The 17152-nt window shown below is 32.9% G+C and overlaps 1 long non-coding RNA gene across 4 annotated transcripts; it reads left to right on the top strand.

Annotated features, from left to right (window-relative positions):
- The first annotated feature begins 10570 nt into the window (after positions 1 to 10570).
- On the top strand, positions 10571 to 16909 carry LOC132640341 (uncharacterized). 4 transcript variants are annotated; one of them, XR_009582204.1, is made up of 3 exons: positions 10571 to 10685; positions 12123 to 12216; positions 16554 to 16909. It is a non-coding gene; the product is annotated as an uncharacterized LOC132640341 (long non-coding RNA). The 4 variants fall into 4 exon arrangements; XR_009582205.1 differs by lacking the exon at positions 10571 to 10685 and adding an exon at positions 10911 to 10966; XR_009582203.1 differs by lacking the exon at positions 10571 to 10685 and adding an exon at positions 10999 to 11194.
- The last annotated feature ends 243 nt before the right edge of the window (positions 16910 to 17152 follow it).

Below are 17152 nucleotides of genomic sequence, written 5' to 3'. Positions count from 1 at the left end.
ATTTAGATCTCCGTGATAATTCACTAAGCATACCTGATTTTTAATTAATGAAATTGTATCTTTTTTTGTCCTTTTACATATGAAATAATTATATTTAGATTATGTTTAAAAGTTATTACCCTCAAACATAGATTAACAATATAAAATGTAATACAATACATAGGTAATTAATAAGCTTAATAGTTAATTATTCGTTAAATTTGTGAAGATTTAGAAGAAAAAGAATCAAATGCGGGTGTTTCGACATGTGTTGGTTGACATTTGAAAGAAGTAGTATAGAGCAGTGTTTTAAAAGGCGTTTTCGGGACGAGCCTCGGGTCGGGGCGTATCAAAAATGCCTCGGGGCGATGGTTTGAGGCGAAAGTCTCAAAAGGCGTACGCCTAGCAATTCGGGGCGTACGTCTAGGCGTTTGGGGAGAGTTTTTTTTTGTTGAGGCGTAAGCCCAGAAAATTTCTTCAAATTAAAACAAAATTTGTTAAATAAGTCCTCAATATAATGCCTAAATTCTCAAAAGTCAACTAGTAACTACTCAAGTATTTTAAAAAGGAACTGAAACATTAAATTTAAAAGTCACGACCTTTTTTTTTTTTGCTAGAATGACTAATATATGTTTTTTTCCAATTATTTATCTTGCCTTCTACTATCTCAAAAAAGTAACGAGCAGTCACTTGTGCTTGTAAGTAGCGTATAATAGATTGTTCTGATTAGTTTTTTTTTTTGTGGGCATGGAGCATATATTTATAGTTTTCTTCAAATTTTTACGCTATTTTACCTATTTAAAAGTATTTATTTTAATTATATCCTTTTATGAAATACTAAAAATTAAAGTCCCATGAGGCTTAAGCCCCGTGCCTCGGGGCTTATGCCTCGATGAGGCTTAAGCCCCGTGCCTCGGGACTTATGCCTCGATGAGGCAGACGTAAAACGCCTCGCCTTATGCCCTCGACTTTTAAAACACTGGTATAGAGTATTTTAGCACTTAAACAGTGTTTGGACATGAAACACACTTAAAATTTTGACAATCATGAAAACGTGAAAAACAAATAAAAACTTATTTTTCAAATCTCATCAACTTTTATATTTCAATTTAAAGTTATTGGACCAATTTGTTAAACAAAAACAATATCCGACTAGTATTTCAAGTTATTAAGCCATAATACGTGGCCAAATAGCAACATATCATCAGGATCAAAATTAAATTTTATCAACATTTCAAGGATTAAAAGTGAAAATTTCCATAAAAGTAAAATCGAGAAGAAAGGGAAGCATTGACTTGCTTGGGGTGTTTTCGTATAAAAGAAGGCAGTAGGCAAAGGACAATTGAGTTTCCAAATTAAGAAAGCTAAATCGACAAGAATATATAGGGCACTGCCAATTAATATAATTACCTGTTGTGTCACTTTTCCCAGCGAGATTTCTGGGGTACCTTTCTGATGCAAATTTTAATGGTGTTTCAGGCTGTACTCATGTAATAAGCCAATCAGACATTTAAATAGCACTCCTTCCGTCTCATAATATGTGTCATCTTAATTAAAATAATTTATCTCATAATAAGTGTCATCTTAGGAAATCAAGCATAAATTAGCTTAGCTTTTTTCAATTCTACCATTAGACAAAAAATGACAAGTTAAAGTAACATCTAATGATGATTCGAAAAGCTACATAGTAACTTGGTATTGTTGGATTTTCAATGTCAAAAGGTTTATCACTTGTGCATGCTCTAAAAAAGAGAAAATAGTAATTTATTTTTATTATATTAGGTAATTTGATAAGCTTTATATTGTATTATTGATTTCTTAATATGCGTGTTTTTGGCTAAGGTAACACTTATTATGCGACGAAGAGAGTAATAAAAGAAAAAAAAAACATAAAAAAAGACATCTAAATGGAGGTTGGCCTAATTTATTTATTTTTACTCTTGTTCAGTTCTGTTTTAGGGTGTCAACTAATTTAATTCGCGTAGTGTAAGACCAGTTAAAAGGGAAAGTACTTTCTACTAGAAATTTTTTCTTTCTCAAGGATTAAAACCAAAAGTCTAAAACATCTGATTAATGGCGAAAGTTTGCTAATCTAAAGGTTTTACTTCATAAATCTTCTTGTTAGTTTTTCAATAAAAGACAACATTATTTTCAACCATTTTATGGACAATTGCACATTTAAAATTTAAATTTGATGAATTCAATTTTTAAAATCTACCTATAAACTAATTGACTTTTGGAATTACTTATTATTTCAGAATTTAATATGATGTGTTTAATTAAACCCGTAGCAAACATGCTACATCCGACTCTACTGCTGGTGGGTGAAGCTAATTAATAGGATTCAAGTTTACAAGTTTATTGAGTACATACTATGTGTAATTTGGCCAAAAGAATCTGATTACACATGCTTGAAGTGTGAAAAAACATCTTTGTGTCACCTATAGATAAGAGTTTTCAGGGTGAATATCTGAATGGTCCAGTATTCATCAAGTATTTTCAAAGACATTGATATTGTTTAGGGATCCGGTTCCTCTCCATTTTCTCCAAGTTCCTATCTAGATGAGTAACACTTGTCTTATTTTATTATTAATGGTTTTGATTTAATTAACTAAATCAAAGTCTTAACCATGATTATTAAAATAAATATTTATATATATTTACTCCTAAAACTTAGTTATTTAGAATGTTTTATTTACAAAAAAGAACATCAACAACCCTAACATAGTTAATCTGTCCAAATTTGTTACTAGTATTTTGAATCACATGTAGCCGAATACAAGGGATTTGTTCACCTACTTAATTTTCTTACTTAAACGCTTAATAGAACTATTTAGACCTAAGAAAATCATGGGGTAATAAGCTCTAATCATTTGAAACTAAAAAGAAATTTTTCACGGTCGATCAAAAGTTTTATGTCGATATTTTTTTTAAAAATTATCTTCTGAACTCTTAAACGAAATTAATCAAGACATATTACTTATATTAAGGAGAAAAATGTCTTCTCCTTTTCATGTTGCTCTATTTTAAATGTTTTTATAAAATTTAATAACATGACATTTTTATTTTCAGTAGCAATTTCCTTACACTCAGTATAAGGCTTGCCTTAGGCGAATCCCACATCGATTGGGAGGAGAACAAAGAGTGCTTTATAAGTGCTTGGATACCTCTCCCTTGCATACGCGTTTTAAAGCCGTGAGGGGCGAAGGTTCCAAACCGGACAATTTCTACAAGCGGTGGCCTGGGCTGTTACAGTTGGTATCAGAGCCGGTGCCGGGCTGGTGGTGGGGCAAACCTCAGCAAGGACGCTGAGTCCCAAGGGGGGTGAGTGTAAGGCATGTCTTAGGCAAATCTCACATCGGTTTAGGCGAATCCCGCATCGGTTGAGGAGGACAACGAAGAGTGCTTTATAAGTGCTTGGATACCTCTCCCTTGCAGACGCGTTTTAAAACCGTGAGGGGCGAAGGCTCCGAACCGGACAATTTCTACAAGCGGTGGCCTGGGCTGTTACAAAAAGGATCAAATATACCTCTCTACTTTAGTTTATTAGCTAACTTTACCCTCTGTTAGCCAAAGTAATCAAATATATCCATCTGTTAGCCAAAGTACACAGATATACCCCTCAATGGATGGAAAATTCCAAATTAGACCAAATTACCCATTTATCAAAATTTACACATGCCCCATCACTTAGACCAACCCGACCCACAAAATTATTTCCCCCACCCAAAATTAGTCAGCATGCTGTTTGTGCTCATCACACAGAAACATGAATTTGTGTTATGCTTTCCGTTCATTTGGTTAAACTTTAAACTATGGAGATTATGTTGCTGCACAGGGAGGCTTTGAATGGATTGGTGGGTTTGGTAACCACAAAGATGCCTTATGCAAATTTACTTGCCTTTTATGCCTTGTCAAACTGTATTTTTAATGGGAAATCAGAAGATAGAAAGTTGATGCTCTTCGAAGTTCAAGAAATTGGTGAGGCCATATAGCCATTCCTTACAAACTCGTTAATCTCTAATTTATTCTTATTAGGAGTTAAGTTACACAACAAAATGATCGGTGAAGGTTTGTGTGATTTGAGCCAAAAGACTACTGATGAGTTAGTTTGGGATGCTACTGACAGCCATATGAACAAAACCTTAAATTGCATAACTTTGAGTTTGTCAGTTAGTTGACATAGAACCAAGTCGCGCGTTATTTCTAGAAAAGAAGGTACCAACTAGTTCTACTTTAAGAATCACGATCAACTCATATGCATAAACATTGAAAGAGTTTCAAATTACATTAACAAACCACATTACAAACCAAATTAGATGGGGGAAATAATTTGTGTGGGTCGAGTCAGTCTAAGTGATGGGCATGTGTAAGTTTTGATAAATGAGTAATTTAGTTTGATTTGGAATCTTCCCTCCATTGAGGGGTATATCTGTGTACTTTGACTAACGGGGGTATATTTCATTACTTTGACTAATGAAGGGCAAAGTTAGTCAATATACTAGAGGAGTATATTTGATCATTTTTCCTTAAATCTAAACCACTAATAATAAAATAAGATAAGTGTCGATAAGAACTTAGAGAAAATGGAGACAAGAAAAATGGAGAGATCGACTCATTGCTTTAAGTTTTGGATTTTATGCTCAAATATTATGAGAATTTTATATTTATAAAAAGAAATGGTTTGACATGACCTAAAGCTACATAAAATTTGAAAATCAAAACTTGCCGCATTGACCATAATTGGTCATGACTAGGTGTGGACGAGGAAATCCAAGTTTCAACCTCGAGGACATACAAATGGAGGACATATATACAAGAATTCCAAGCAATGAAATGAAAAAAAAATATTGATTTGACAATTGACACACCATTATAATCGTCCTTTCAAGACATGAAAGATATGCTGTGAAATCAAAAATAGGTTTCTCATGATAATCCTTAAGTTTTAGCTAGTCTTAGTGGTCGTTTGGTGCATGGTCAAAATTATCCCGAAATTTTAATTTCGGGACTAATTTATCTCATATCTTAGGATTATTTTATACCATCTCCTAGATGGTATAAAATAATCCCAGAATAAGTGGGATATGCTGAGATATTCCAACTTATACCATGGGATGCATTTTATACTTTGTTTGGTACAAAGTATAAATTTATCCCATTTATTCCTGGATAAATTTATACCTTCTACCAAATATGGTACAAAAAATTAGTGCTGGGATATCCCAGCTTATACCATGCACCAAACGACCCCCACCCCCCCTCCCCCCCAAAAAAAGAGAATAATCACACATACGATGTTAAGAAAGATACATTAGTTTATCCGAAGCTCAAATGCTCAATGGTCTTGCCGTTGCACCTAATTAATTAAGAACTCTTTCATCTACTGAGTGGGAGCAAAGGTTATCACTAAAGAGAATTAATATATAATTCATATTTCTAAGAGATTTTTTTTCCAACTTTGTATCGGTAAAAATCGGTGTAAAATATTGCGGCCCTTTGACGCGTGGTAGGAGTAAAATAGGAACGTTAACTTCAAGATGTAGCGTTGGTTTGAGTTCGGTGATTCGGATGAAACGAAATCCGAGGGGTCCGTAATCCAGTGAGCCGGAGAGATGTCAGCACAAACGCGAGAAATTTGTTACAGGTTGGATTTCACGCCGCCCATTATGCCGACCGTTATAAGACCAACTGTTAAGGCACTGTTAATAGTAATAATTAGGATCAAGTTATCAAATTTGGAGGAGCATTAGGACTCTAACTCTTGTACCTTAAAAGGAGGTAAACCCTCTCATTAGAAGAATGAGAAGGGATGTGATTCTAATCTCATACCTCTGTAAAATTTCTTAAAGTTCAAAGTTCTTTAAGCGATTTGGCTCGGGCACACAGCTTAAAAAATATGGAGCAAAGTGCAGAGGTCGTAATAATAATCATTGTGATAGACAGATAGATATTGATGAGTTAGCGGGGAAAGCGGAGTGGTAATAAAAACAGTGGGTGTTGGGAATAATTGAAGAGTCCGTACAGAAATGTGATGAGGAGTTTGGGCTTTGGCATTGCTGCATTGCATGGAATTGTGTGTGTATGTGTGCCCCAAATAAAAGGCCCCTCTCTCCACTACGCCGTGTTCGCCGCTTATTGTCATTCTCCCAGCCCCCCCACCAAATCAATGTCACATCTTTTCTCCTTTTCTCACTCTAATCTTCAGAATTTTAAGTTAGTGAGTTTAGTTTTTAAAAAAGTTTTAATTTTTTTTTATTATGTTGTTCGGGTTGAAGGAAAGTCTTGACGTAAATGATAAAGTTGTTGTCATGCGAACGAGTTGTGAAAATAGTCACTTATAGAAATGCAAGGTAAGGCTACACATAGAGCTGTCAATATGGGTTTGGCCCGTGAGATCGGCCCAACCCTTAAATAAAGGGTTGGGCTAAGATTTCTTTGGCCCATATAGAAGTGAGACTCAAAAAGCCGGCCTCAAGGGTTGGGCTGAGGCTAGCCCTTGAGGTCAGAAAAGAATAATAAATTAATTAATTTTAAAAAATATATAAGTAAATTAAACAAAAAGATAAAAAGTAATGAGAAAAAAGAATGTAATGCTTTTTAGTCTTAGAATTTATATTATGTTTAATTTCTTTTGAATGTGATCTGAATTAGTGATTAAAAATAATAATTTATATTTGTTCTTTTGAATTTTTTCTTCTATGATATTAATTTGCGCAAGAATGTGTGATAGAAGATTCTATTTTGCAAAAGTTTCATGTTCAAATTGCACCAAAATTCACTTAGAAAATGTTATTTCGAAAGACGAAAAAACTTAAAGGGTTGGCCCGTCGTAGCCCGCTGCCCACTTAGGGCTGGGTTGGGTTGCCCCGTTTTATGTTGTTGAGGATTGTTTGGTTCAAGTACAAGTTATGCTGAAATTAGTAATGTTAGATTTGTTATGTAGGGATTAGTTATATTTATATTATTTTTTATCGATTGTTTGGTTTGTTGTATTAAAAATAACATGCATTGCATGAATGCTAAATACTAATGAATATGGTGTATAAGCAAAAGAAGAGTGCTTGTATTATTAATGTCATGATTTACTATGTATAAGAATAGTACTGAATAAGGTGTATAACTAGTAATAATATTAGTTGTACTGGATTTAAATTTACAATCAAACATTGTATTAAAATTTTATTTATATTTACCAAGATTATTTAACTTAACACCCAAACGACCACTTGAAGTTGTAGATTAATTAGTGTGTGTTTGACTGTTTGGTATAATGTTTTTAGGTTTTGTAGAAAAATAATTGATTTTCTTACTTATTTTTTTGTATTTAATTAGTAAATAGAAAAGATTATTTCGTGAGTATTTATATATAATTTAGGCAAATATTATTAGTGTGAAGGTGGGGGTTGGCGGGTCGGGATGGAGGAGTAGGGTGGTAAGGGTGGGGAAAAGATAATTATTACTCCCTCTGTCTCAAAACAATTGTCTTAATTTGTCTTGACACATGTTTAAAAAATAAAGGAAGATTTTTAAAATGCGCAGTCCAAAACAAGGTTATTGTGACTGTAAATTATCTCATAAAGTTAAATTGTTTCTAAATATAGAAATATGTCATTCTTTTTTAGACAAACTAATAAAAAAAGTGAGACAATAAGATAATGTTTTTGGGACGGAGGGAGTATGAAATATTACTTATGAATTATGATACTCTTGCTTTTTCCAATTCCACAAGAGAAGCTGTTTTCTGATACTTAAAAACTTATATTTAGCAAAAATATTTTTCAAAACGTCGGGACCAAGCAAACATGAGAAATTTAAAAAGTATTTTCATCTAATAACAAACACACCCTCAAAATCTAAGTACTCCGTGTTATGAGTATTTTATTACGGCTCCTTTCTTTCCTCCCGAGCTATCACTATATCAAAAGAGACTTTTAGTGATAATATATTTTTCTTTTAACGGTAATAGTTATTGCCACAAAAACATTTACCAGCAATTAGATCCAAAGTCGCTAAAGTCTTTAACAACATTTATTGTTATGGCTAAAATTTAATATTATTGGTAATAATTAATTTTAAAATATAATTAGCGGCAATTAAGTTATTATCGCTAAAAGTATATTTTGTTGTGGTATGAACATTTTCTCTGGTCCAGTGGACACATGTAATATGTAAGACTTCCGAGTGTATTTGATTAGACTTGTGTTGACCTCGTCATTAGCTGACTATACCTAGGATTTCACATTTTCTTATCAATATTACTTATATACAGTTTTCCTGTATGTTTCAATTCAGGTGAAGATATTGAGCCCGTTTGGATTGGCTTATAAGTTGGCTTATAAGCTGTTTTCAGTTTTTTTGAGTGTTTGGCTGGCCAGCTTAAAGTCATTTTATGCTTAAAATAAGCTCAAAAAAATAATTGGACCCATTTGATTTAGTTTATCTAAAGCAGCTTATAAGCTGAAAACAGCTTATAAGCCAAAAAAAATAAGTTGGACTATCCCAACTTATTTTTTTCAGCTTATAAGCTGCAAACAGCCTTAAGCTATAAGCCAATCCAAACGGGCTCATAGTTGATACTTGATACAAGTAGAATAGCAACGAGTAGAAAGTACCAATATAGGTGATAGAAGATCAGCAGGTTGTAACAAAGCTTGTGCATGTTTACCTTGGTAATGGAAGTCAATATTTACCAAAATAAAATAAAATTATGTGTTTTATTTTTTTTACATTTTGCCTATTAATTTCGAAAATAATGTCATATTTCTCTATGTGTAGCAAGTTTTTAATTCCGGACATCGTTTTATCTTTTCTTGACACTTTTCTGTGAAAATGACATGACATATTTTAATATCATCATTCAAATTTAAAATTTAATATATTAACATATTTTTAGTTTAAAATTATAAATTTAAAAATCATTCTCTATGTTCTTGATTTTCTAAAGTAGTCAAATTAAAATACATAAAATAAAACTAAGGGAGTAGATGAATAGAATTTTCAAGAACCATATAGGTCAAAGTTTCACATCGAACATTAATTTGACTCTTACATGTCTGGTGGGTCAAAGTTTAATTAATATCACCATGTAGTCCTCACTTAGCCAAAGGGCTAGGAAAAATTGATCATGATACTTATCTTTTCTATGGTTATCATTACTTAATAGTACGTCTCAACAACCCTATCGAAGAGATTTTACTAGCGTTACAATCGTTATCTCTATATACAAGGCCATCCACAATTTTGCTTAAACGTTATACATAACTTATTTAATTTTTATATGAATCTAGTTATTATTTTATTTTAATTTGAGATCGTGGTAAAAACTCATGAACTTTTAAATTCTGAATTAGCCAGTGGCCATGCCTCTTTTTGATGACTAAGCCTTTTGTCAATCAGAGGGGAAATCATGATTTGAAGCTTATATAGAGTTTGGAATAAAACTATTAAGTTCCGCCTTTAAAGTTTTTGAGTTCTATATTAATAATTTATACATATTTAATAATTTTTTTTAATATAAATATAAAATTTGAACTAAAATTACTAGATTCGGACCCAACCTATATAACCAAAGGACTAGCTAGGTTCCTGTTCCCAAGCATACAGTACAAGGCTTTTCTTGAAAAGACAACTTATATGTGAGAGATATAAGAAGTTATAATTAAGTTTGTTCAAAATCATGTAGAGTAGGACTTGCACAAACAAAATATATCATATATATTGTCTCCTTTATCAAAATGCTTATTTGAAATTGTACCCAATAGTTTGCAATTATAATTAAAAATAATTTTACTTACAATTTTCGACATATTTAATGAATCCTTATATATACTTGAGTAGATAGTACACAACAAATATACATGTTCTCCAAACGTTTCACATTTCCCTCCCATCGTCCCATCTACAGCAAAATCCCATGGTGATCAAGCGTAGGATTATAATAATGCTCTCTCTGTTAAGTCAATTTGACTCATTTTCGAATAGATAAATTATATTGGATTAGACCAACTCAATATTTTACATTTAAAACTTAGATATTAAAAAACAGACGATTACTACTATAAGTTGCAAATTTTCTTATGTAATTTGATGACAAAATATATTTTAAAATGCTAGTCAAAATTCACATAATTTAACTTTTAAAAAATGAAACATGACAATTAATATGAGACGGAAGGAGCATTTAGTATCATTATGATGGTGTCGTATATAAGATTGAACTAAGGTAAAGATAAAAAACCATATACTTCCACATAAATATTTGAAAAGAATATAAAATTATATCCTTAGAGCCTGTTTGGATGGGCTTAAAAAAAACAGTTTATAAGCCAAAAAAAAAAAGTTGGGGTAGCCTAACTTATTTTTTTGGGGCTTATAAGCTGTTTTCAGTTTATAAGTTGTTTTAGATAAGCTAAGCCAAACGGGCCAAATTAATTTTTTATTTTAAGCACAAAATGACTTTAAGCTGGCTAGTCAAATATTAAAAAAGCTGAAAATAACTTATAAGCAACTTATAAGTCAATCCAAACGGGCTCTTAATAACGAGGGCCATAAGGGAAAAGTTGGAAGTGAGCCAAAATGGCAAATGAGGAATCAACTCAAGTAAACCTTAAAACCCATAGAAAAGTTCACGTGTACGCTTCCTTTAATACACATCGCAGTCAGTCAATTTGATAAATTCTCTGGCAGTACGCCATTACAATATGGTAAGTCTTTATTTTTTTCGATAAATAAGCTGCAATTAATAGTATATATTCTCAGTAAGTGTTTTAAATTTCTAAGTAATTTCTGGTACTTAGGATTGTGATGTGTAACTGTTGCAGCACACCAACCAATCCTAATATCTCGTATTGAATACACATCCCTTCTATACCATGAGATATTTTAGTATTTATAGATCCACTCTTTAACTACATATTCCTCATCACTACTCCCATATTTTTCTCCATCTCTTTCTTTCAGTTTTCTAGGGTTAGGGCTAGAAAAAGTATTCTCCTTTCCTTTTTTTTTTTCGCTTCAAATTATTTGAAAAGATCTGATAATATCCCAGTCAGTTTTTGCTAGTGGAGCATCATCAAGATTCACATAGCCTTTTTAGGGTTTATATTTTTAGCCCTATGGGTTATTGATGTGGGAATCTTGATGATGCTGCAGCAGCAAATAATGGCTACTTGTTTAACATTTTCATACTCATGAATCTAGATCTTGAAAAGAGGTGTGTAAGTATTAAATATCTTGTCTTATGATTTTAACCATATATATTGTTTTTATTGAAACAAGATGAGGCAAGAGGGTGAAATAAATTCCTTAAACTGTTTTTTTTTTTTTTTTTTTTTAAACTAGTTGATTTATAAGTTCACCCGTTCCTCTTTCTAAGATATTTTCTATGACAAATGGTTCACAGGATCAAACGGATACATGATTTAAATTTAATGGATTCAAAGATTGTAATAGTCGTAGGGGCTTAGAACTTAATATCTACACTTTTTATTTTGGATTTTATACACATATTTATATAGTAGTAGAGGCAAGATTTTTAGCAAGGGAATTTATTATACTATACGTACAAAAAAAAATCTTGATACAAGGTGAGATTTTCTGACGAAGGATGTTCAAGACCTCGCTCCTAACACTATAGATCCACCAGCTATAAGTTTTCAAACTTATTATAGCTGAAGAATGTTTGAATTTTTTTTATTTTTGCAATATATTTTCTTCATAAATCTTTAGTCCATATCTTTTTTGTTTTATTTTCCTCTTATTCAAAGTTTTAGAGTCAGAAAAGAAAATACTGTACTACCTAGTCTTTTGGGACATTTTCCCCATGTTGCGGGGGAGATGTGTGGGGGTTACTTCAGTGTTGATTTCAACGAGGTTATAATATATTTATTCCTTTTTCTCTTCTTCCTGTAATTAATTGTTCTGAACTTGGTCGTACTTTTAGATGCAGTAAGTATGTCTGTACTTCAATGGTATTTATTCACTATACAAAGATGAAATTATTTTTTGTGTCATAAAAACTACTCGATCTACTTGGATTCTGCAATATTGCCACTAGCTCTTTTGCTAATGACTGTTTTCTGTCTTTTTCTAGATCGATCTTTTTATATCTGCTTGAAGATCTCTTGTCATTGTTGTTGCAGTTGAAATATACATAGTTGATGATTCTCTTTGGGACCTTTGGCAAATGATGCCTTCAGATTTTATCATATGGTGCTGGTCCATGTACAGTTCCAGGTCAGTAACATAAGTACTCCGTTTGTTTCACTTTATATACTGTCTAACTAGACACGGTTTTTAATAAAGAAACGATTAATTATGATCAAGGGCGGAATTAGCATAGAAAGTTTGTGTTGGACAGGATCTTGTAAGTTTGATCCAAACCGTATTTTTTTGTTGGGGAACTATGATAAATATTAGATTAATTATAAACTTTAAATCTTGAATTGCATCTTCTTATGATTTTAGATATGCAAATGTAACATTTTTATGGATATAAACATGTCTCTGTCGTAAAATGAAAGGTTTGAACTTATAGAAAGAACATTCTTTCTTAAATACATAGATTAAAAAGAAGATAACAACATGTAAAATGGACTGGATCGGAGACCGCATTATATTTTGTCTTTTCAGAAAAATCATGGAGCTCGCTTTATTTCATTTCCCTTTCGTTTTTTTTTTCCAGATCTAATGTGCTTAGAATTTTCTTTTGGCTATTAAGTTGTGATATTGTTTGTCTTTTTGACAAAGAAGTGCAAGATCTTTTTATAACTTTGACCAGTTAATCTTTTTTTTTCTTTTCCCTTTTGGATACCAATCTGGTTAATATTCCTTTGATGAAATTTTTCCATATATTTTGTAACGACCCCGCTAGAGGGCCATGACGGGTACCCGGAGCTACCCTACCGAGCACCATCTAACTCACTTGTCATCACATTCAATCTGAACATACACCGTTCTCATCATAAAACCCATTACGAGACAACCTTCATTTACTTCCCAAACACATATATAGATATACATATACATATACATGTACATAGGCCCACAAGGCTACAAAATGATGCACAGAATATGCACTAATAAGATCATAAGACATCTACTACCCACACACATGTATCTACGAGCCTCTACTAGAATACTGGAATCATAAGAACGGGACAGGACCCCGCCATGCCCCAAATATGTACACAAAAATATACCAACAAACGGCAACTCCGGAAAAGTGGAGTGCTCCTATACAACTGCTGATAGAGCTCTTAGGTATCCAGTCCGTCTCTCTGTCCACCTGCGGGCATGAACGCAGCGTCCATAAAAGGAAGGACGTCAGTACGAATAATGTACTGAGTATGTAAGGCATGAACCATAATGTAGTAAAGCAATAAGGAAACATGAGGGAAAGAGATAACCTGTATATCAAACTGCCCCTTAAGGCGAATACCATGCATGCTTAACCTTTTAAGAAAACATTTTTCATACATACATAACATAATATCATCACTAGCCCGCGTCCGGGGTAATCATCTCACGCCGCCCACTAGTGGTGACTGCCCGGCCAACTAGGCACGGTGTAACTATCATCATCCATAAGCCGCCCACCGAAGTGGTGTCCGCCCGACCAACTAGGCACGGTGTAATCATACATAAAATTAGCATGCATGAGAGTCCAATTAAACGCTATAATTCTATCGGAGTGACGTAAGGTCGGTAACCTCCGATTATGTTATGGAACAATCATGATCGCCATGTCTCACCTTGGAGGAAATAGTATTATGAGGTGAGACTATCAACAATGAGTAATATCAAGAAAATCATGCAATGGGATCATAAGTCTCATTATAGCATCATTTCATAAGCTTTAGAATCTCGATGAATAAAATTATCATAATCATCGTCATTATCATAGAACATATCTCCTCTCTTTCTCATAGGAAGCTCTTAGAAATCTTTAGCCTTCAACTTTGGGATACGAGAAAGTCATGGAAATATAAAGGAATCATAGTATAGGAGTCATGCCTTTGAAAGAAAGGGACTAGCCTCACATACCTTTACGTCTCTTTAACTTTATCGCTAAACGTTTCCCCTTCCAAGCTCATGATTCTACATTCAAGAGATTTTGTACTAAAATTAGATAATTGGAAGCATACTTGTGTCTAAATTAAAATGGTTAAGAGCTAACGAAAATTGGGCTGCATTTCCTTTGTTCCAACAACTTCCTCCATATGGTAAACAACTCCCAAATATCGATAGCAACACCCATAATATCATAATCAATAAACTTCTTTAAGTTAAACATTATTCAACTCTTAATATTCCCTTTCAAAGTCATCCTTAACTATAATTACAAAGCAACACCGTATCCATTTTCATATAATACTTCCTCAACATCATTAGTATCATTCACAACATGATTATACTCATGGCATAACAAGAATTATGATTCAAGTCAATTTACTATTCAAGAATATCATTATTTCCACATTTGAGCCTCATATTCTACTTTCTTCCCCAATCCAAGTCATTCTACCACTCAATATTCTTAATAACTTGAAATGAATACAAAACTCACCTATGGTGATGTAGGAATGGACTTTGAAAGAAAAATACTTTACTTGAGAAAAAAACCCAACTTCAATTCCAAGAGGATTCTTGGCTTCCACCAACACTAGTGAGCATCCACACACTTGATTCTCTTGATTCTTGGTATTTAATCTTTGATTTCTCTTGGATTTGTGTTGATATGGTGAGTTAATGGAAGCTTTGAGAGGATTTAGGGTTTTAATTTTGGTGAAAAATGAGGCAAAAGTCGTGGAAAGGGGTATATAAAAGTTGGAAAAAAAATTTCAACGCCCCAAAATCTGAAAATCTCGGCAATAGTACGTGTTACTGTTCATCACGTACTTTGAAGTACGTGATGAACAGTATCACGTACTTTGGGGGGCAACAATTCGAAGTTCTGGAAATTCTGGGCAAAATACACCCAGAAAGTACGGGACGTACTTTATTGTACGGCCCGTATTTCCCTCCGTATTTCACATAAATGCGATCCGTCAGTTACATTGGAAAGAAGACTCGCCGAACTTCAATTTACATAGGTTATGGGTTCCGTAACTCCTCATATTCTAGGAGATATGCCCCTGACAAGTTGGGCCAAAATTTTCGTCAAAATTTTGTCAAGTTGTTTTCAAATTTCCAACGAACCTATTTTCTTCGATTCGCTTGATCCCGAAACCTTTAAGTACTTGTCTAACACTTATTAAAAGTCTTCCTTGACCTTATAGGGGTATCATGGCTTCTCCGAACTCATGTTAGTTTGCTTACAACAACGCGAAAATCCACGAGGTGTAACATATTTATTGAATGATATAACATTTTTGTGAACCTCAGATCCGGCTAACTATATATGGCCTGGTGTGTTTTAAGAACCTTCTTTGGCAATTAGAGGGAATTGAAGATCAACAATAGAATTACCTCTTTATAGCCAGATTGAAAGGCTACTGAGATGGAATTTTGTAGCTAATGAGTACAAGAACTGTAAAAACTTCGAGATTTTGTTTAGATTCTATACTTCTCCAGAACCTAGGTATATAAATGCCAAGAACTAAAATATCCGAGGGTTGACTCTTTGTAAATGTCACAATTAATTACCCAATAACATAAGAAAGTCGTGGAGTACATCAGGAATCATAATTTGTGGTAATAATTGCAAATGAATAACTAAGAGATGCGAACAAGCTAATGTAACCTGTCTCATTGCTTTTAAGACGGACCTAAAGTGCATGATAAAATGATTGGAAGAGAAAGGAATTGCTATATTTTTAGGGTTTTCCTGTAAAATTTCTGTTCTTGATGTTATTCTAGCCTATAAATCGTGATATTGCGCAAGGATCAGATGTGTAATGGTGAATTTAAAAATTTATCTTTCACAATGAAATTTGATAAGTAAGATCTCGAGTAAGTGTTTACATATATCCATGCGAACAATGAGAAACCTTGTTATAGTTATTTCTAATATGATCTATGAATATCAAGAGTTGAATATAGCAAGAATAAGAAATTGACATACTTATTTTTCATTTTATTCTTTTAAATAATCAAACTTAAATTTTGCCCTCTCCACACTATAAGGTCTACCAAGAGCAACCAAATTAACAGAAACTTTTTCCATCTCCACTGTACTCTAGGGCTAAATACTGTTTCCAATTTGATATTTTAACTTCTCAATCATACATAGTCTGCAGTGTAATATTAGTTAGAAATTTTGTTGCCTCTTCCATTCATGTCTTTAGGAGTTGTTTAGCCATCCAGAAATTTATATGTCAGCAGAAAACAAAAATCTCTACTAGTACTTTTTATGGTAACATATATTACAATTATTTTTACATATATTATTAGTCTGAGATGAGTGTAAACATGAGTAACATAGTATGTGAGTATTCGCACATAGCCAACCTCCTACTTTGAATTGATGCATTTATAGGTGTTACTTCTGTTTATGTCTTGTCTCTATTTTCTTATATGTACTACCTTATTCATCATATATATACATTTCATTTTCATTATGTTTTCTTCAGTTACTTGTGCAGGCAGAGAAATTGGCATTATGTACGTAGAATCGGAACAAAGTATGAATCATTGGTTATCACATAACAATTTCAAGATAGACTGAGAGGCAGATTCAAAATTTTAAGTTAATAATTTTTTGATTTTAGGACACAACTGGGTTTAAGATAGATAATTTGTACATATTAAGTGAATTGCTTAATATAAACACGTCCTTTAAACCAAAATTACTATGTTCTACGAAGCCATACCTTGTGATGTAGATCCTCATCTGAAGATAAATATTCACAAGGTATGTATAATCACGTCAGCTATGTTATAGAGAGCCAATGCAGCAATCAAATATCTCAGACATTGTCATGCAAAACGTGCTTTGTAACAAATATTATCTCAGCATTTTGATCTCTTTCGTCATGGAAGTTTGGCGTTTATCTATAATAATAACTTTAGCTTTCAACGTTTCTTCTTGATAAATGTCCTTATTCGAATAGCTTTTTCGAATGAGGTCATTTTTCTATCCACAAATGCATCATATATTAAAGCTCGCTTTATATAATTGATGGAAATAAATTATAAGCATCAAGTGCTAAGAAAACACTTTAAACAGGCA

Source organism: Lycium barbarum, chromosome 5 (genome assembly GCF_019175385.1).
Source record: "Lycium barbarum isolate Lr01 chromosome 5, ASM1917538v2, whole genome shotgun sequence".
NCBI lineage: Eukaryota > Viridiplantae > Streptophyta > Magnoliopsida > Solanales > Solanaceae > Lycium > Lycium barbarum.
This window is presented reverse-complemented; position numbering and strand designations above follow the sequence as displayed.